At 41.1% G+C, this 22,689-nt stretch overlaps 1 long non-coding RNA gene across 2 annotated transcripts; it reads right to left on the bottom strand.

Annotated features, from left to right (window-relative positions):
• Window positions 1-978: 978 nt before the first annotated feature.
• Window positions 979-21,315, bottom strand: LOC118110444. 2 transcript variants are annotated; one of them, XR_004696965.1, is made up of 5 exons: window positions 21,236-21,315; window positions 4,433-4,540; window positions 4,112-4,213; window positions 2,415-2,918; window positions 979-1,170 (listed from the first exon to the last, which is right to left on the bottom strand). It is a non-coding gene; the product is annotated as an uncharacterized LOC118110444 (long non-coding RNA). The 2 variants fall into 2 exon arrangements; XR_004696966.1 differs by having other exon boundaries at window positions 2,415-2,653.
• Window positions 21,316-22,689: the final 1,374 nt, after the last annotated feature.

Raw genomic sequence — 22,689 nt, 5'->3', positions numbered from 1 at the left:
TAAAAAGAATCAAATGCAGTGATAGTGTAGATTCTTTGCAGAAACAGCTTGCTCCAACTCACTTTAGCAGCAGAAAGAAGCTGTGAACACGACGTAGACAAACATTGACAGTGGCTTATTTACACATCTTGCAGATACAGAGAAACATTAGTCATTTGTGGCCAACAGATGAATGTAAGTCCAATATTGACTCTGTTTTTCAGCTTTTATTTGGGTTTTCACTAACTTCTGAGAAAAACAGTTTTATGTTCTCAATGTTCCACTTTGTTCCTAGGCCAGTCACCAACTTTGTCATTTTATTTCTCTTTGTATATTCGTGTTTAATGTATAAAAGGCAAAGTTTACTCCACAGAAAACGTCGCTGTGACAACACAATGACCACATTTGCATCATGCACATAGTGACTAATGCACATAGTGACCATCAGAGCAGACTGGGCTTTTTTGGGAAGGGACGGGGACGGGGACGGGGGGGGCTTAGAAAGACAGCAGCCAAAACCAAGCATTTCAGACAGAAGCTGAAAAGAGGAGCTGCGACGATGGACAGTTTAAAGAAAGTGAACATTAGACGTAAACTTTTAGAGGTAATGACCCATATTAAAATCAACCTGAACCTGAATATGAGCATATGTGTCCTATTAAGGGCAGTAAAAACCAAAACAGTGAACCGAGAGAAATTTCTCGTTATGATTGACCCTTTATACTCAATACGATCAACTGTATTCTAGGTTTTCAACTTTTAAGATTATTGAATTAAGCTGGTGAAGTCACTTGGTAAATGAATACACCACATCACGTCACTTTCCAAATGTGTTTTACTATTTACTGAGCTTTCCACACATAGATAGATTCTTAAAACTCCTCAGGTGAGACAGGGGGGTGTATGGTGCACAGCAGGAGGGTTCTGGTATCAAACCTGCCAGCAGACCAGGGCCTTCCTGTGCATGTTCCCCCTGTGTCTTCATGGGGTTTTCGGCGGATACTCCAGCTTCCTCCCACAGTCCAAAGTCATGCAGGACACTCTAAATTGCTCGTAGGTGTGAATGTGAGGGTGGATGGTTGTTTCTCTCTACAGTATAGTTCAGTTCTGTGTTGGACTGGCGATCTGTCCAGGGTGAACCCCACCTCTCGCCCAGTCGGCTGCGATTGGACCCCAGCTCCCCTTGCGACCCTTGAAGGATAAGTGGTAAAGATAATGGATGGATGGAGATAAGATGACCACATCTATTCTAGTGATTCCACCAAAACAGAATGTCAGTCAGCTCAATTGCAGTCAAATTCAGAATCTGTTTAATTGTTTAAGTTGTAGATACTGAAGAGAACAGAGTGTTCGCTGATGGGAATCATTTGCAGTGTGTCTCACAGTTATCGAGCACAGAAACCACAGAGTGGATAAAGAGGGATTTGTTAAGCATTCTGAGTGTGTCACTGTGGGGAAGTCGGTGGAGTGTGCTGCAGCTCGGTTTTGGTACAGTGGGCGTGCCATAGTGTCTTTTTAATTGTGCTCATGTGTGTAAGCAGGTGAGGGGGAGGCGAGTGTGTGTGTTCGAGTGTGTGTGAGTGCATTATACTTTGATGAAGTGTGGGGTGTGTGGGCACATGTTTATGAGCTTTCGAATTGTCAATGCAGATTTACAGAGAGCGGCGGTGTGATAGGTGGAAAGCCGATTCTTACTCTCAGTGAAAAATGAAATGTGCCTGGTGTCGCACACAGTTTATGTCTGATGCCAAAACGTGAATGCTCCACTGTAGAAAAACAGATGAATACCATTTCATGGATGACCTTACTGGGAATTATCAAAAGATGCTACTGCGGTATGATTCTAAGAAACAGTGAACATCTTTAAATGTGTTCAAGGTGTTTTGCTGCTACAAGTTTATCCTCTCTCCTTATTCACAATCAAAATGGGCTAAATTAATTCTGGAAGATTGAAAGCTTAACTATGCCGGAGGCAGAATCTGCAGAAAATGTACATAAAAACAAGCTTGCACACTAACAGGCATCTTGATCCCTCATTTAGAATAATGTTTAACACTCCACAGACCAACTTGAGGGTGTAAATAATAAAGGAGATGAAACTCTGCTTCAAAATCGGTCAACCAAATCAAATAGGTAAATAAAAACTAATATAAAAAGATAAATAGAACCAGTCTCCGTTATTAATGGGACACACTAATTTAGTTATTTGAATCTGAATTCATATATGTGGCCCATAGACTGTATATAAGGTAGATGGATGACGGGTCTACACATATCCCGGATATGAACACAGTGTCACAGAGTCTACAAAGCTGCAGTCTGGGGGCAGAGGGGCGGTTCACGCACTGGATCAATCGCGAGTCAGGCTTACCTGTCAATCAGGATGTTTCACCCTGTTTTCATAGCATTAAACAACAAATTAACACCAAACTTACCTGAAAAATGAACACATTCGTCTGGTCCATGTCCCGTTTGCTAACATCGCAGACAGCCACCAGGGTGCGATTGAGGTGTGTTGGCTTCACTTTAGGAGAACCGTCACGTCGTCCATCTTTATATTGAGTCTATGATTTTGGCCCGACACCAGGCTAGTTCCTGGTGTTAGTTTTCAGGTAATGACGTTCCTCGACTCTTAGTTCACATCTTCTCTGAAGGGCGGCTGTGTGGAGAGCCACTGGAGTCAAAGGAAAAGCTTTTTTTGGAACTTCAAGTAATGATCTTTGCAACTTACACACAGCAGGAAAGCAAAACCAACAACACGCTCTGTCCAAATCCTTCGTCTCCTCTGTTGTTCCCCGTGTTTGCTTATTTCTCGACTGTGCGAGGCAGCATAGGTCACGATTGCACAGAACATGTCCCCGTCTATTTTTACCACCGTACAAATACATGGACAATGAGTGTTGATCCCACAGGTAATTTGGGGCGTCTTCTTGACAGTCCTGCGACAATTGAAAAATAAATATTTGTATATGTGTCAAGCATATGAGTATATGTATTCGCATACGAGTTTAAGTATAGTTCCTCATGTAAAACAAATAAATATAAGCCAAGAAAAGGTGTAATTTCCAAATATATAATGTTCTAACATTTTGAACACATGTTCATCTCTAAATGTGACTTTTCCCCCTTTTAAGCTCAGAAGAGAAACAGTGAGGATCTTTTATGCTTCTTCCTGAAAATAAACAGAAGGAGGAACAGAGCATTACTTGTTCTGATGCTTTTTGTTTGCTATGGGAATATACTGCAGTCTTATTATTGTGTTTACTAATTTAACATTAGCGAGGTCAATTGTTTCTCTTTGTTGCAGTCCCAGTAGGTCTGCTCCTTTGCTTGGCGATAATACACTAACTTTGCAAAAATAAAAAAGACCATTTGACTGGAAGACTCTGAATTTTCTTCTCGCAGTAGATTTGGAATTGCTTTAATTTTCATCAAGTTATAGTAAAAAGTTTCTTAATGTCTATTACAGTTTTTTTCCCAGTCTATACATTTAGTGTTCCCAAGAAACACGGTGTTCCTAGACAATTAAACTGCAGCAACAAATGTTTTCCAACCAGATTACGTTTTCAAAGGGAACAACTTGTAGTCATACATAGATACAGATCATCTTGCGGTACAAAATCTACTTGAGGTGATTACAGGATTATGAAACTTTTTTATGGTTATGTTACGGCCAAAAACTTAAAGCATGATTCCAACTTATAAAATGGGCAACAAAACATGATATAATTATTTAGAATTTTTTGTCATTCATGTTCTTATAACTTATGTAGATATTGCATTTTCTTCAAACAATGTAGTTATTGGACTTCGGACATGTGTTTGTGTTGTTAGGTGAAACCTAAAAATAAAGGAATTCATAAAGTTGGGCGAGGAGTTTTTTGAAATCCCGATTATTTTTGTTGTTGTGAGTGAAAGAGAAGTTTACGAATGGTTCTCAGTATCACCGACAAAGGACCGAGCTGCATTCAGCGAACACAATATTTGTACACCATTATTATGCGATGCTCTCGCTCTCTCTTTCTCTCTCACATAAGGCCCTTTCACAAAGTCTATTCAAAACGTGGATGTTACACCTTTATTCTGGTGGTGTGAGCTAAAGGTACGAACACAGAATGGGGGCACCGCTCACCTTTCTGCCAGCAGTGGAGGTAATGACAGAGCCCAACCCAAAGAGCCTGCATGGTGGGACAGGACGCCAGTGTTCTTTTCTGACTGATTCTGGAACAGCGTGCTATTAAAATCACACATGAGGGTGAGAATCAGCGGGCATGTGTAGTTCAGTGTGAAGAAGAACAGACAGCATAAAAACAGGTCTCTTCAAAACTGCATTATACTGGTATCTCTGTTTAAAAGGGGATTAGAAAGAGGGCTACTGCCTCTCTCCCTCCTCTCTCTGTCTCACACACACACACACACCCCTGAAGCACACACTTCACAGCACTCTCTTTACCTCTGTTCAGCTTTGCTGCATGTCCTCTCTCTTCCCTCTGCAGCTGTCCCTCAGACCAGGGCGAGCCTGGTTAATGTTATTTCTGATGTCCTCTCTTTGCTCTTCATACTGTCAGTTGAACAGGGACGTTGGGATGTTCAGATGAGTGCGAACATCAGACACATTTAAAAGTACATTTGCATGGTTCCTACTGAGAGGCTAATTTGACTGTTTTTCCACTTTGGTTAAACACTAACCTGGATCTGAAAGTGGCACATTCATTTATTTCCTGATTTAGAAAAAAGGGACAGTCATCATTGTAGCTGTGCGGGTTAGGTTGTGTTGGTTTTTTGCTTTCAGAATCTCTCACCTCATGTGGGAAGTGACTTTATTTAGAAAAGAATCAATCAACTTAAATAGATCGTTCCTGCTCACATCTTAACTGACTGATCACATCAATTAATACGTTGCCACTTAGTTAGTGTTGAGTGACTTGTGCTAATTGGCAGCAACATTTTACCAATTAAAAATTTAAACGCATTCAGGCAACTCTACCATAACCTTGTTTGATGTTTTTGCTCTTGACAACGCTAGTGATTATAAGCATGATTAAAAACTGGGTATCTGCTCCGAATTTACTATAATTTGAGAGTGGATGGAAAAATGAGGGGGTTGTGTTTACAGCAATGTGCATGAAGGTGAAAAGGAGGAAAACAATGCAAAACCAATCAATTTGAATCACATTGTTGATAAGAAGGCTACTGGTCCATTAACATGCAAATTGAATTAAATTGTTTTTGTAGTTTCAATTTTTTTTAAATCTGTGCTTGACCTGCCACTGACTGAAAATGAGCATACACAAAATTTGCACCCACTATCATTCACTCTACTGAAATGTCTTTGTGTGAATCGCGACTCACTGATTTCAAACTGATGTTTAACTGACTCAAACAGCTGGATCTGTAATTAGTGATCTGCCCACAGAGCCAAACTATTCAATTAAAGTTTATATAATTCTATATTAACATCTACTACATCGTGTGCCAGTAGACCCCCATGTAGACAGAGTGAAATTGTAGATGATAGCATACAAATGTTTTGTGAACTCTGCCAGTCTCTGTTAATCAAATATGCCGTCCTTTGTTGTAATCTCAAAGTTTAAATATCTGACGAAGAGTTCATCCTTAAATCGACCAAGTTACTTGCTGACTGTTAATTTGTGGCAAGAGCAGTTCAGTCCAGGCCGGGAGCTTGTTGGTCCCTGACAACACTCAAACCTCTGTGGCAGCAGGTTCACAACCCAACTGACACCAACATCGTTTACTCTATGTGTTTACTATAAAATGAATTATTCAGTCTTTATCTATGGGGTGGCACAGTGGTGCAGTGGTTGGCACGGCCATTTATGCTTTTGTGACAAAGCTACGCCGTAGCCTACACTTAGACGTGTACCCTACGCAGAGCCCTACACCGTACCCTGATGTGCACCTCCCCAAAAATGAAACTATGTGTTGAGGCGGCGCAAGAGCTGTGATTGGTTCGCTTGGTAGCATCGCATTTCTGGCACACTGACCTCCATTTTCAGATTGAGTTCAAGGAATAAACACGAACGTCTTTCTTTTCTTCGTAGCTGTTCTTTAAAAAGAAAAAAAATTACATCTGTGAGCTCCCACTCCAACACGATCCACTTAGTAACACTCGCCATTGTTCTGAAGTAAACAGGAAGACACTCAACACCAGCATATAAACTCTACTGCCATTAGTGTTTCGGCGGTGTAATTGCAGCACAACTCACACAAACACTGACCCACAACTATGACTGCTCGGCCTCATGCGTACCTAAGCCGTAGCTTCGACGCAGAAGCATGAATTGGGCTTTACAGCAAGAGGCTTTCTTTGTGAACACTGGCGACCTGTACCTCGCCTCTCGCTCACTGTCAGCTTGGATTGGTTCCAACCTCCATGCAACTCTCAATGGATAAGCAGGTTCAGATAATGATGGATGAGTGTATTGTACTTTTTGGGCTGTCGGTAAAGAAAGAACAGGGACATATTCTTAACAGCATTATATCGGGATGTAGGAGAGACTGCCTCTCTCTCCTCCTTGTGTCACAGACACTCTCAGTCTTTATCACTGACTCTCTCTATCTCTCCTCATCTCTCAGTTCAGGTTTGGCAACAGGTCCTCTCCCCTTCCCTCTGCAGCTGTCCCTCAGACCTGCGGGTAGCTTCATCCTGTCTGATGTTATTTCTGATGTCCTCTCTTTGCTCCTCAGCCCTTTAGCTCAATAGGGATTTAATTTTGGCTGAAGTAAAGTACTTTTTGGGTTGTAGATAAAGAAAGAACAGGGACAGCTTCATCTGTATATCTTGGTCCACTTAATTGTCCACTTCAGTAGTTGTACAACTGAGCTCTGACGAAACATTACTTCGGATTATATCACTTGCCTGGTTTTAACCATCATGAACATAAAAGGCAAGATACACTTATCCATCCATTATCTATACCGCCTATTCTTTGAGGGTCACAGGGGGTAGAGCCAATCCTAGTTGACATTGGGCGAGAGGCGGGGTACACCCTGGACCCAGGTTGTCAGAGTACGGCAGGGCCAACATACAGAGACAATATTCACTCTCACATTCACACCTATGGTCAGTGTAGAGTCTCCAATTCACCTAACCCAAAACTGCATGTCTTCAGGCAGAGTACCCAGAGAAAAACCCACAGACACAAGAAGCACAAAACAAACTCCACACAGAAGGTCTCTGCACAGTACAAGGCACAGCTTGGGCCCTATTTCACACCTGGTTTGCAAAGTGTCACCGAGCACGACTCAAGTGTCTTTGCTCGTTTCAGTTCAAAGCAGTTGTGAGGTAGAAATGCCCCTGGCTTTAGAGGGGATGGGAGAGGGCACTCTAATTGGTTTATTCTTGTTCATGTTATGTCCAAAACATGTCCATGATTAATTAAAAGACTATAGGTACATCACTTTTACACCTTTTTGCAGCTGTTTATAGTGGATTTGGACACTTAGCGCTTTTCCTGTCTTATCGACCACTCAGTAGCGCTGTACAGTACAAGTTTCATTAACCCATACAGATACAGCACTCCTATATGCAGCACTTTTTCTATCACATGCCCTTCATACACTGTCAGTTCAGATGCCCTTTAGGGTTTATTTTAAAGGGACACTTTTGAATGCGGACTGGGGAAGTTGGGACACAAGCCACTGACCTTCTGGTTAGTGGACCACCCTCTCTACCTCCTGAGCCACAGCTGCCCACCGTGTGTTTTCACCGTATGTTCTTAGAACATCTTGTCTTGACAATGAGATCTAAGCCAAAAGATATTTTCCTTTTTTTGCATTCCTTATATGCAACTCTTCAAGTAAGCATCAATCCATGCAGGGGTGTCATATGTCATTAAAATAATCCAGTATCAATGGGATGTCGACATTGCTTGGTTCTGATTCAATGCTCTTCACTCGCTGATTTCCTTTTTCTGGTTGCTTTATTAAATATTCACTGAATGTACAACTTCACTTTCCTCCCATACTACTTATTTTGATTAGATCCTCTTTCTTTCTCCCTTTAGATTTCTGTGCCTTTTACTGTGAAAACACTTTTCATTAAATCCAACCTTAATCTTATGAAAGGAAAAAAAAAAAAACTGAAAACATCTAAAGTTAAAAGTTGCCGAGACGCAAGAGCTCACTGTCTCAACTAACTGTGTAAAGTGCTTAAAACTATGGAAACTCAAACTGTGGTAAAAAATCCATCAAGAGTTTTCCTCGCCTCAGATTTAATTCAGTGATCAAATACATCAAAAGAAGAAAACTGTGAGCTCAATGTCGAAAATACACATAAAGGGACATTAACCCAAATTGCTGTCCTGTCTGTCACAGCATTGAGCAAAATTATCTTTAAAGGGGAAAACAATTGTGAGTGGGTTCGGACAGTATACAGCATAATGCAGACTAAATATAGCACAGGTTTGCCTCCACTAACATCAGCACAGGTTAAATGACTCTGTTAGAGCCAGAGGGTCCATCAGTCGCGAGCTGTGGAAGCTGCGACCATATGGCAATGATAGGTCACACTAGACAGAGGTCCAGAGAGACCACCTGAACAAACCTACGCTGGCAGGTAAAATTAAAAACACCCTGTCAAAATGCAAACAAAATGAACTGCCTGCTTTAATCCCAAGGGGTTGCTTACCTTGCAGGTGCATATCTGTTTGTGTTACGGCCTCTAACCTGTTCTGGCAGAGGAGCCGAGCGTAAGGTAAATGAAGTGGAGAGCATGGTCAGGCCTGGTGGGTGGCAGGCGCGGGGCAGGGGGGTGCCAGCCTGCCAGTCCCCTCCTTGGAGGGAGAGGGTTAGGGGGCAAGTGAGACAGAGTCTGAGCTGGATGAAACCGTCCTAGACGTTGAACAGCGTGAGGTATTTCAAGGCTCATTAGGAAAGAGGCTGCAAGTATTTTAGGCGCCTCTTTATAACACACACATTTCTGTTCCCATGGTGAACTATACCGCTCATCTTCAGGGTATGAAATGTTAGAAACATAAAGGGAAGTGAGGGCACACAGACAAAACAACACAATCCGATGCAACAAGCCTGCTCTATGAATGCTACCTTTGAGGGGCACAGAATGTTCTTTTTGAGTCTTGTTCTGGAGGAGTGTTTATTCTACTCACTGGAGAATTTGGTTGCAATATACTAAACTCTCAACTGTAGTAAATGTTTTGCTACATGTCCGCGCCTCCCTATTATATAATTATTACAAACCTGCAAAAAGTCTACAAATTACAATTGCGTGCACTTTATAACACATGATTTGATGGCTGCATAACAAAATACATATAATGTAATATTATATATATATAATAATATCCGCATCTACTTTGTTTTTCTTGATTTCTACCATGATGTTTTTCAGTGATGACATGCAAAAGCTGCATATGTGTTTGATGTCACCTAGATGGACATGTTATCATCTTTTTTTATGTTATATTTTTAATTGCATAAAGAAATGAATTGCTGTCACTAGAATGTTTTGTATTTCTGAGTCGCTTGTTTGGTTCTTATGAATTGTCTCATAAGCCGGATCACGAGCGACACAAGGACCTGAAGGCCAGTTATCACCATTCCTGCTTTTAATAATCCATTAGTTCTCTGTAATGTATCATTAAACATACAATATATAACTTGGCCTCTATGGGTATGTACACCAAAACAAAAAATAATTAGTTTTATGATGTTGTGAGGCAGCGTGAGATCATTAGAGTTGTTGTCTTCACCACCTTTGCCGATGAAAATATATCTGGTGCAACTCAGGTGCAAATCAAATTCACAGAGGAGGTAGTGTATCAAAGTTTAATTCGTGTTACGTGGCAAATGGCAATGAATAATCACGATCCATTACAAGTGACCAACACAAGCAGTGGGAGGAACCAATGTGTAACTGGCTGGTGAGCAGTGATTTTTTCGTTGACCAACCAGAAAGTTTTGGCATTGACGGAAAAAGCCACGGGTGAAGCAAAAGTGAGGCAATTAAAAGGCACCCAAAGTGAAACGTCTCGTCACCTATTAGTACAAATGTGGATTTCTCCAGTTTGAACATTGTTGGTATACATTTCGGACAATGTAAACTCAAAAATACAAAATGTATAACATAAGACAAGTTGTTTTTAGACATTTTACTAAAGAACTGTTATATCTGTAACAGAGAATAACATCATACCACTCTTCTTAATAAACAGGCAGCTTTTAACACTATCAGCTTCCTCCTGGAACTGCTCCATAGCGTAAGTAACAGCTACTGTACTTCAGCAATCAACACCCATTTGTCACTGTATGGAACTGCTGAGGATTAATGTGTGACACTGCTCTTAAAACCTTCAAAGGTTCTCTATCTCTAATTTCTCTTATCCAGTTATCTCTATATGCAGCTCTTGGTTTTGTCTTTTATCTGGAAAATCCAAAAGAAATAAAAACCGACTAATCAAACACAGACTAATCAAACAGTCAAATATTAACATCCTGATACAATGTAATGACTTTTCAATAGAGCAGAGAAAGACTTGTGCTGTATTTTCCAACAGTGTTGATGATTTATCACTAAATATGTTTGCATACATACAACCAGGCAGAAAGAGCTAATGTGTTTTCCACACTTAATTATTTTAGCAGCAGAGAATATTATGAATATCTGGAGAAATGTCCCGGGGGCCATTATGAATCTGATCTGGATGTACTGGGAAAGAGCTAATGCTGGTTAAAATATCCACATTTTGCAGTGTATGAAAATTAATTTGCTATTTAATAGACAATCAAAATACTGGCGCCCTCCTCTTGAGTGTAATTTCCCATTTGTGAAAATTAAATGGAAATTCGCAACAAAGACATGGGAGATCACTAATGGTCAAGTGTGTACTAACAAGCCCCCCCCTCCCATGTGAACAAATATCTTGTATCATACGAAATGCCTCTTTTTACTCTGCTAAATGGGCTGGAGAAACTGTGCCAAAACAAATCAATCATCCTTTATTTTTACCATGTTGCATGTGGTGTTTGACTCGTGTAAATAAGGATGTCATTTTCAGTTTCTAATGTTTTTACATGGATATGCTCAGATTTTGCTTCTGGGCTTTCTGCAACTGCCCATTAACTACCAGCCGCCCCTGGAAAAGAATTAGTGTACTTATGTGAACATTAAAACACGCAGAAGTTGTTTATATCAGTGTGTTTGTTTTACACAGACACTCTCTCCTGGTATCACCCCTGATGGCTGCGGCATTATCAAAATAAAGTGTCACTTTCCCTTTTGAATTATTGGCTATTCATTTTAATTTGAAATCTACAGGTTTGAAAGTACATCAACAGCGGTGATAACCACTGTTTTATTAATAGAACATGCCTTTCGCCAAGTCGGCACACAAAGCCAAGGAAAAGATGGATGTCTCGGCTTTAATTAACCAGAATTATTTACTGACTAGGGCTGGCTTATGGGAGCATCACTCATGTAATGGATATATTAGCGAAAGACTGAAGGGATTAGCTTCTGTGGAATTAACAGACTGTGGGCAGTTCATCATGTGGAGTGAAGGTACTATACAACATGGATACTATATTTACAAGCAAGTGCCGAAGCGAATTTGGTCTTCGCATGTGTGCCTTTGCATGTGCGTGCAAAAGTGCTATTTATGATTCTCCAGCAGAAAATACTTTGCATCCCTGACAAGATGGATAACGGAGAGATGCCATCTGTCGTTCATTAGGAAACTAATGCCACGTATGTTATTCTAAATCCAAATGAACTATATATACACTGCTGCTCACTGGAGTTGCACATCCATTGGGACTAAACGGCTGTTTCATTAACATGGCTTTCAAAACTTTTTGTGTTTCCTGTCACATCACTAACTTTATGATGATGGAGCAGTAATCCGAGCTCTTTCAGTTGCCAACTCCACAGCTATACAGTGAGCTTTCTCCTTTTCTGACTATATGCCTCTCACACTGTTTGGCCTTCAATCCCAGCAGCGTACAAACTCCCTGCTGTGTTCAGTTCCTTCACATTGTGTTTTTCAACGGACTTCCTAGCAGGGAAATATGAAGTGAAGTGTGTTTTATATGAACTGGACAGCGTTTTCCTAACTGTTTAATATCAGCTTCTACTTCATCTGCATTGTTAAGATGCTTTTTCCGCGCAGGGTCACATCTTATGAAAATCCATTCATAAAAGAATCACTCTGGCCTGGTCCTCACTCCTGCAGATATTTCCTCTTGAACAACCTTTCTTTTACAAAATATCTCCGTCTAGACGAGAACACAAAATGACAAAGGCTTAAACATGCATGCCGGGCCAGTAGGTGGCGATCAAGTCTAAACGCAAACGCTGTGCTCCAAATAATAGTGGAGGAGGCAGGTGCCTGTGAATGCCGGTTATGTGGTTCAGTGATGCTAAATTTAGCTGCAAACCTGCAGTGCTAACCAAACACAGAGAAACCGGTATATAGCTGTAATTGTTGTTGTTGCAAAATGTCTGCATCAGTGTGAACACGGCATCTGTGTGACAGTCACAGTACGTATTGAAGGAAAGGTAGTAATTATTCTGCTTAGAGAGAAGGTGGCTCCTTACAGTTACAACCACCAGGTGCTAGCTGTCTATTCAGTACTAGCTGTCTATTCATGTCCAGAAGCAGTCGGATCCTCCACTGGCTCAAGGTTAGTCACAAAAAAACAAGTCGCTGGATGTTCATGGACAAAATGTTTGGCTGTAAATATTCATGCTCGTCCAATCCTTTAAGCCACCTAAAGCACACGGGTACAGGCAGAATCTTTACTTAAAGTGGAGGTAATTTTGAGGGGCATTAGTCTCGATTCAACCTTAAGTTAATCTCCCTTTTGTTCTTTGTTGTGATGAAAAAACTCAATACCCCCTGATGAAATGCATGAACACAGTGCTACATACAGATTTGTCTTCTGCACACACACACACACACACCTAAAGACTTAAGGTGTGTAAGCAATGTCTTCCTGAATAACCTGTGTTGTCTGTGAATGTCGTGGCAAACAGAGTCACATTTGGATTCAGGCTTGAATTCCAATCAATAGTTTTGTTTATCTGAACCAAAAGCAATCTATACCGCTGACTATATGCTTGAATGCAGTCGATGGTCTGGCATACAGAAATGAAATGATAGCCGACTGGAGAGACGGCAGCAATGAAAACAGGCTTTATGCTTACTTAGATCAGCCTCTGCCCCCAGTGCTGGTGGCCCATAGTTATGTGGCCTGGTCATACTTTAACTTGTGGTAAATGTCAGATGTTGTTGCTATGATTAGTGTGAAAAGCGAACGGCTAGAAATGGTAAACAAAAAAATGGCAAAATCAGCAGGAGATCGGTCATTGTTTGCAGTTGTGCCGCTGGTCACCACTGGGCCTCGCTTGCCGTTTATTTAACACGACACATTTCAACTGCACCTGGGCAACAAGGTCACAGCCACACTAAGACGCATTCACACGCAGACGTATATTACCCAATAAACCTACATTCTCATAATCATTCATTTCATATTTGACATTCCTGCGGCTGTCTGAAAGAAAAGCCACTTCTTTTCAAATCCCGAAGGCCCGCATGTTTTTAATTATTGAAATTCAGGTGAGGATTAGCATTTCATGCTGTCTGACCCCGTAGACATGAGTGGCAGTGGGCTGGGAAGGCAAGAGGACAGGAGGCTGGCAAATTTTCAGGGACAAAGAGCCTACAGAGGAATGGGCCGGGGAGGTGGAGGTGCAGTGATTCACATGCAGCGCAGGAGGCCTCTCTGTATCACCCCAACCCCTCCCCCAAATCCCAGGAGGGCATGGGGGAATTGATGAAACGAGCAGGAAGGCCTAATTAAAGGCTCTCAGCTCAAACGCATTGATGTATTACATCTATTATGCCACAGTTCGATAGGTCTGCCAGGCCGGGGCTGCCGCGGCTACTGAGTCCCGCCAAACAAACTGAATAAATAATAGCAGCTGAGAGGGAGAGAGAGCAAGCGACAGAGGGACAGAGAAAGAGATGGAGACGGAGAGAAAGAGCGAAGGGGAGATGAGTTCAACAGGCGAATGACGGTGATGAAGCCTGCTAGTCGAGCAGGCTCTGCAGATTTATATTATGTCCGTAAAGCTCCATTTACAATCTATACATTAGGAGTCGCAAACAGGGAATTTCAAAATAATACAGTATAATTTGTCAACACTGGTGTGATATCACTTACAAGAGAGAGATTTCCTGATGATGAAAGGTTGACATAGAGATGGGAAAACTGTCGGCAAATGTCATCCAGCATCTCCCATTTACATCTTCCAATCAGAGGAATAAAAAAGTATTTGGAGGCCAAAGTCAATGACTATTGATTAAGAGATTGCTTTATTCCATCAAGGTTCAAAGCTGCAGTGGTTTTGGAATAACTGTCCCTATGATCTCACAATCAAACACGAGGCAGATAATCTCGGGAAACCCTCTCTGGCTCCACCTACTACGCCTTGTAATGCCATGATAAGAAATATGAGGAAAATCAAAACAACCCATGTTTGCTAATAAACTCTGCCATGGTCGATCCGTAACCCGGATGAGAAAAGAGCAGGTTTGGGCACAGGGTTAGCACTCCTGGTTCTTAAAACCTTACCCTCACAGAACTTCAAAGAAACTCCCTCTGTTTGCTAATAAGGCCGCTTATATTTGCAAATCTCGCCTTGTTGATTAATATTTAACCCTGACTGTTTAGCTGACTTATAATAATTCTCAAACACATGTTTGGCTTTGAGGTCGCAGGTCAAATCCACCACCAACAAAACTGCGTGTGTATAGTAGTTTGTCACTTAGGGTACATGGGAGGAGTGGAAGAGATAATGGGGTTGAGTTATGCATTCGAGTTCACGAGGGAGGAATGAATGCGCTTTGATCTGGTGTGTGCAGGGGCATGTGCAGGAGAAAAATGTGCATATATAAAATGAGGAGGGGGTTGGGAGTTGCAGTGGTGAGGAGAATGAAAAGCAGTGTATGAAATCATGTAAAAAATTAATGTAGTTGTATAGGGAGGGATGGAAATGAAATTGGCATGGGGTCCATAAAGGGACTTGACTTAGTAGGTCTAAAGATATTCAACTTTCAGCAGTAGCCTCATGCTTTAAATTCCACTCTTCACCAAACTCAATATTTTTACTGGATTTACAAGATTTATTGCAGCATGTCTCTGGAAAAAAAAAATTGTACGGATATTGTGTGTTGTTCACAATTTAATATCTTAACGTACCAAACATTCACATTATTTGGAGTCTGATGGAATTTAACAACAACAATCTGACTGCACACCCAATTGGATGGTAGGAGCCGCAGTCACTGGGTATACATCCCTCATTTCATACCAGGCTTTGACAATTGAGTCATTCATACATTCTGTATGAAAATGTTTGCTGACAATATAAATCAAGTGACTCAGACTTCTTTAGAAACATATCTTTCTTGCAAACAGCGGAGTTGTCCTTTTTTAGGTCATTTGAGGGAATACAGGTTTCTAGCACTTCTGCATCGGCTTCACTCTCTGGCCCCGGAGTCTACATCCATTTTTATATAAGGTCTACATGTATATGCATCCGCCTCAATAATCAATATTTCTTTCACTTATTGCATGTACACGCAATAATTCTCACCACAGATAGTGAGATGAATGCCCTTAGGTAGTCGATACAGGACAATATTTGATTGACGTATTTTGTGTGTGAAAAATTACACAACAGAAATAATGAATTACTGACTTTGTGATACTATTACACCCAAATATCCAAAATGGTCCAAGAACAAGGTTCCACGCAGTAGTGTACATGATATTTGTGGCATGGTGAGCCCTTAATACTCAGAAGAAGACAGTAAGCCTTGGAAACATGTCCTCCATGTTTCCAAGGCTTACTTGGAGGTAGATTCTCTCCGTGTAAATCCAGCAGTCAACTACATACAGAGAGGGATATAAAAAGCAGGACAGCGACAAATACAGTCAGTGCTTTTTTTTGTCTTGGCAAAGTGACGGAAGAATTCTGTATGTTTGTCTTTTCATGTATGTATGTGTGATTGTGCGTGTCTGCGCGTGTGTCCTTGTGTGAGTGTGTTGTTTTGACGGTGCGTAAATATATGTCTTTGTTAGCAGAGCACACGGAGAAGCAGATTTGAGAGCCAAGCTTGAGCAGTTGCCTTCACAGTCGTGGTGAGACTGGCGGCGAGCGGTTTCTGAGCCAGTGTGACTGATGGCGTCTGTTGATAGCAACGGGCTGCAGGGAGGACGTCTTGTACTGGCGGCAGGGTGAAACGGAAGCTTCTGGGAAACAACGCTGTCCTCAGAGAGTCTGCTGAAATGACAGGACAAGCAGGGCAAGTCTTTTCATTCACAGTCCTCTCAACCCTGTGACATTTTTCCCGCATCCACCTCTCACTTATTATGATGCCCCTAACACTCCTCGCCTTCCATGTCTCCCTTCTTATATCACCCCCTTAATGTCCTGTATCCCTCCCACCGTAGCTGAACTGCCGGTGCTACAAACAGGCAACCGCCTTCACTGTCCAGTACTCACAAGTACTCGTTTTCCTCGCTGGAAAGGTTTATAATATTGTATGCAGTCTTCTTTCTAACTGGCTAATAGGTACTAATAATGGTTTTCCTAGATTTCATTAGAGTACATTCGTAGTACTGTAAGATACATCTTCATGACTTTGAAGGTCATCATTCATAATATCCATAAGTGCCAAATCTGTCTCCTACAAATTAAGCTGGATTAACTTGTATATAAGGGTGTTGTAAGTTGTTTTTTAATGCTTATATCTGGAATACATTGTCTATGAATCTCTTGCATATAGAAAATGTGTAATTTGGCGTGGTCTCAAGTTAAGACGTTTGCTCATTATACAAATATTAAATGTTGTTTAGTTGTTAAAAGATAGAATTGCAGAGTTCAGTAAAACAAGCACAGAAAAAAGTTATTAAGCAGAAAACTTAATTTGTACAATTGTTGATAAGAAAGCATGTGTCACCTCTGCTACAGTGATGAAGGTGAAGACTGCAGGGCCTTGATCAATCCACCTGGGCCAACCACTGACTTTAACATCAATGAACTCAGTTGGAAAGAAATTCAATCTGTTGTCAAGGCCGACCACAGCAAGTTCAGCACCTAGACACAGTGGGGTGCCTTAAATGGTATTTTGAGAGGCGCCCCAAGCTTATGCACTGATTTTGAAAGATCCTGCTGGTGATCTAGAGGAGGGGCAAGGTAATTCGGAGATTTGGAGAAGGTGCTCCAGCTCCTCCAGGAGGATCTCAGTTTTGGACAGCTTACTTGTCAGTGTTGAGGGGGAGATGTTTTTCAATAGATGACTGAGTATCTCCAAAAGAACCAGTATATTGACTCCTCTGTGCAGAGGGGGGGTCTCAGGGGTTCCTGGATGCTAGGAATACATTTGATAGTTAACAGTTGATTAGAGTAGCAAAGTCCAGGTCCTCAGTGCTGAGGAGAGGGAAGGTGATAGACCAGTTTAACTTTGATTTTGAAAGTATCCCGATCTCATTAATTTAAGAGAAACCTATTAAGAGTTTTTGAAAGATCCTTTGGCAACAATGTCAATCGTGGCAATCCAAAAACTAGAGGAATGGTGTCAAAAACCACTACCAAGCAAATTCAAAGCAAAGATATACTGTATGCAGAACATTTTACCTCGGATCTGTTGGCTACTGCAGGTGAATTTCCACTGTTCACTTTCCGTCACCTCTGTAGGTGGTTGGAATTACCAAGAAGTCCGAGTTCCATCCATCTATGGTTTCAGAAACAATCATCGACACCCTTAGCAATGAGTTTTTGGTTACTCAAGCACCATATTGGTGTCTCCCAGGCTAGCATTTAGGCAAGGTCTGGTAGGAAGTGCGGGTCACAGAAGGCACTGGACCAGGCTGTCGGACTACTGGTGGGATATTTGGCAGCTGGCCCTCAGTTTTAGTCAGCATTTCAACAATCCAATACTACAAAGCCAATGGCAAAGAGCTGCTTGTCTTGATTGAGAAGGAAGTGAAAGCTGGGGTCACAGAGCTACATGCAGGGTTCATGGACAAAAGAGTAACAGGCAGTGGACTGTGTGAGATGTGGAGCAGCTACGACACCATAGAACAGGAGAACATCCAAATTCCTCGAAGGCGTCCATGGAGCAGGACATGACTGGTAGATAAGGTTGGACATAGGAAAGAAACTCAGGTTCCCCAGAAGACATTGCGGACAACACCCATTGACCAGACCTCCTGCCGGTCTTGGGAAATATCTACAGGTAATGCAGGAGCTTAAGGTCACCTGGGGGAGGAAAAAGGGGAAATGTCCAGAACTGGTGGAGGAACATTTTCTTCTTTTCTTTAATGCTGTCAGCAACACAGGCATCTCTGTCAGTCTTTCTTCAACTTGTGCAACGTCCCTGACTTCAGGTGTGAGTCACCACATGTTTACCTGTCAAAACAGTTTTGAGGGATCCTGATGAAGCGGAAGAGTGGCAGTTATGGAAAACATCGAAACTATTTCCCATTGGGAAGCTAGTGCAGCTGGTGCCATAATACAACACATGGCACCTTGCCGCCTGCTAAAGATTTGCTTCAGTGGAGTATCTGACATCTCTGCAACTATTTCCTTAATTGATGTAGTTAAGTATGCACCCTCAGTCTCTGAATTGTAAATACCTGCCGTAATGTAGTGTAAAATTATTATTCCGGCATCAAGAAACAGCCGTAATTTGCAGCTGTCAGTTCTGCTGCATATTAATTTCTCAAATCTTCTGTTGTATAGGAGCAGTAAAATGGAAAGTGTTGTACTGCTTTGCCACCATAAACTGTTCATTACCTCTCAGTTAAGTTGGCTGAATCAAGTATCAGTTCCTAATTTTTAATTGTTAAACGTCTCTTCTGCATTATTTATTATTCTATTGAAACCACGGTTATAGTTTGTGTGTTCATAAAGGCTTCGCAAATGTTTTTTAAATTTCATAAGGGCCCAGGCATGTTCACTGCAGATTTAAAATGTTATAGTGTCAAGTCCTACAATAATTATGTGGACTTTATCCAATGTCAGTATATTAATAGTATTTTAACCTTCAGAACAGCAGCTTTCTCCTATAGACAACAGGTTTGGACAGGGAATGATGGAGATGGACTATTAAAAATAAGGTTAAGCTTGTCTCTGCACTATTTCTAACCGGCTCATTTTGTTCCCTCTGGGTTCTCAGTGATTTGGAGTGTTACCCTGACCCTATGCTTCTACACAAAAGTGGACACACACACGCACACACAGGGACACACATACACACACAGTTCTTTACCCTGATGATTGCTGTGCTCGTTGCCGGAACTAAATCACAGAGAATGTACTTGTCGGTTTCACTGGCCCCTCACGAGTTCTGTGTAGCTGCTTGTGCCGCATTGTAAAGTGCCAGGCTGAACGTGATTTAGTCTCAGAGACACATTAGAGACATTGAATGGAAAGACAGACGTCACCTTTCTGATCAGGTTCACGTGAGCTCGCTCTGCTGGTCCTCTCACACTCATGAAGACAGAAGTAACCACCACCACATTAACGGTCATAATGTCAGTAAGTCATACGGTGTATGAATGCTTGTGCACTAAAGAAATGGCGCTAGCGTGATATAGCTTCAACTCACCAGCCTTGAAAGTCTGTTTTCTCTCTTGGCTTCACATTCTCTCAGCTAATGTTAAAGCACAAACATTAAGAAGATAGATCTGTGACATTTATTTGACCCTTTTAACAATTATCTCTAAGCAACCATATAAGAATTACATATTAGGTATTAATCCAACCATAGTGTCATCAGTTATGTCAACAGGAGGGGCATTAAGGATAAAAAAAAAAAGGAGTGTTCTTTACTGAAGACATGGGCATGCACCATTACTGATCACATCTAAGTGAATCTTGGCAGCGGTAACCTAACTGCCATCAGGCTCAGCTCAACATGGGCAATAAATCCACTCATTTAATATAGAAAAAGGAACATTTTGAGAAAATGATCCCTTTTAAAGATGGTCCACTGCACCTCAAGCTATAAGATCTAAGCAGTGGACATCAATGATTTGAAATAACTTTGTTCTGCACACATACGTTACTTTTTAACCTAAAGTATAAAAATGTGGGTAGAGGTGATGTCACTCACTCCTGCTTTACAAAAATGACACAACGCGTTCGAATAAAACTTGTTTTCATATCTGACACCCTTGACTATTTTATTATTCATGCAGTGGAACTAATTTGCTACAGTTGTGGTGAGTACTAATCTCAATAACAAGAGTGTATTCACTTTCTAACACCAGTGTGAATAGTGGATAATAACAGTTAGGTTGACTCAAATTAGAATTGTTTACCTGTTTTCCAAAGTAAAATCTGTTTTCCACACTTGTGATTGCCTGTGGTGTTAAGACTCACAAAGCCAAACTCAAACCGAACATTATTCAACAAAATGTCAGAACAAGGATAAACACAATTTGTTTGACTAATTTTTCTCCTGAATTGAACAAACCTACTTTATTGGTTTTAAGATGACTTTTTGCAGTGCACCTACACTGGCAGCTTCATGATGTGCCACAAATGAACTAGTGACCGTGGTTGAAAAGAGCAATATATTTTCTGCACTTCTTAAGACAATTCACTCCGTTATGCATCTAAAAATACAATTTTCTCTCATTAGGATTATGACAAACCACGTCACCAGAGCTGATGGTGGGTATAGCCTCAGACCTATTCTGGTATTAGACGTATTGATGCATAGACCCACGACTGGCGGCAATCAGACAGGGTCTGGACCCAGACAGTCCTGGGTTGTGTCTCAATCACAAGGTAATGAGTCTATCCATGATGACCACTAATCTATACTGCACGGCTGTTTGCTCTGTTGTCTCTGCCTTCTGTAGATATGAATAGATTCTTTCTTCACCATATTAGTCCGACATCCGGCAATCTTGTTTTATAGCAACATGTTAACCACATGAGCTGCAACAATAACACAGACGTGTGAATCTCACTGATATTCATTGTGAACACGCACATAAAAAGCTGTCTGAATTATGTCCCTAATAGTCCTTCACAGGCAACCCTTTGATTTACTGAGCATATTAGTGCTACTACAATATTATCAGTGAGGTTAGAGTTATTTATTTCATCTATCAACCCACGGTGGACATCTGATGAGACTGAAAATTAGTACAGTAAATTAGTTGCGCACCAGTAAATTAGCTGCATACTGACCTTTTCAAAGGCTCACACAAACCCCAAGATGCAGCTGAAATATATCCCCCCGCAGACAGCAGCCTATAACACGGATCTGTGCATGAGGATCAGGATTAGGTGTAATTGGCTTAGGCTGGGGTAACAACCTGGTGACTGATGTACAGTTGCTGGGATGGCGCAACGGCTTATAGCATACTGCAGAATATAGAGGTTACTGGAATCCACATCATCAAAAACAAGGAAACAAACAAGACAGAGAGAGAAGGATGCTCGTTTAAATGTCCGCCACGTCTCTTCCAAATGTTAAACAGAAGATAGAAATTACATTTGTGAGTTTGAACAATAAACATCAGTCATGATCAATAACAATCAATTCATGCAATAGAAGCGGGCCTACAAGGGAAAGCTTGACATTTTGAATTTAAATGTTATTCTCCTATACAAGGGAATAGTAACTCTGGAAAAACATGTTTCTATTCTTGTCCTTTAGCTATGGCTGCGTGGCCTGAATTGTTAATGTGTCCTAAACAGCTAGCAAGCAGACAACCAAGCTAGTGTGTGGCAACAACATGGTAAATCATGGTGTAATCAAAACCAAAAGATCAAGAAGAGTTTTGGCTGTTGCAAGAGGTTCCAACTGTTTCAATAGGGGGCTGTCCAATAACTGTAAAAAAAAAAAAGTTGTGTTGCATCAACACAATTTTGTGTGTTTGTGCCAGGGTGTTCAAATGGCAAAGACACAGTTACATCAGTTAAGACTAAGTGAAATTTCACCATCAGTAAAGACAGAGAGCTGCTCAGTAGGCTGAACAGGAGAGACAGATGGGAAACAAACAGGCGCTCCGTCAGTGTTGCTCTGCTGTGTAACATGTTCTTTGTGTGTGTGTGTGTGTGTGTGTTGGGCACATGGTCCCTGCATCATATGTAATCTGCTGCCAAATGTTAGACACCCACTGATAGTCTGCTGAATTGGTGGAGGAAACAGTAGAGGAAACATATAACGTACAAATATATGCAAAATGTAGGATTTAGTTTTGGGATTACTCAAGTTTGTTGCATGTCAACATCATCATCTTGTTTACGGAAACCCAGGTCAAGTCTTCTTCTGGGTCTGGGAAACTAAACATGCTGGTTCGGCCAAAAGAGGCTGAAATACTGTGGAAGCCTCTCAGAGACAAAATGACTGGTGGGGATCTATGTGAATGCAATCATGTATTTTGCCATTCAGTACATTATCTACATAATCTGCATTATCTTTCTATCTTATTAAGTACATATTACAGTATGATACAAGTTCAGTCTTAAAAGATTTTAATAATTGGATTATATTCAATTAGTCAATCTCCTTGAGTGTTATTGACATGCTTATTGTGATTCATGGCACGTTCCTGCTGTAACACCACAGTTTAGTACTTTTATCTGTTAATGTCACAGACAACATTATAATGATTTACTGGAAACAGGGACATGAA

This window comes from Hippoglossus stenolepis, chromosome 1 (assembly GCF_022539355.2).
Source record: "Hippoglossus stenolepis isolate QCI-W04-F060 chromosome 1, HSTE1.2, whole genome shotgun sequence".
Taxonomy (NCBI): Eukaryota; Metazoa; Chordata; class Actinopteri; order Pleuronectiformes; family Pleuronectidae; genus Hippoglossus; species Hippoglossus stenolepis.
Note: the sequence above shows the minus strand (reverse complement) of the source record. Positions and strands in the feature narration are given on the sequence as shown.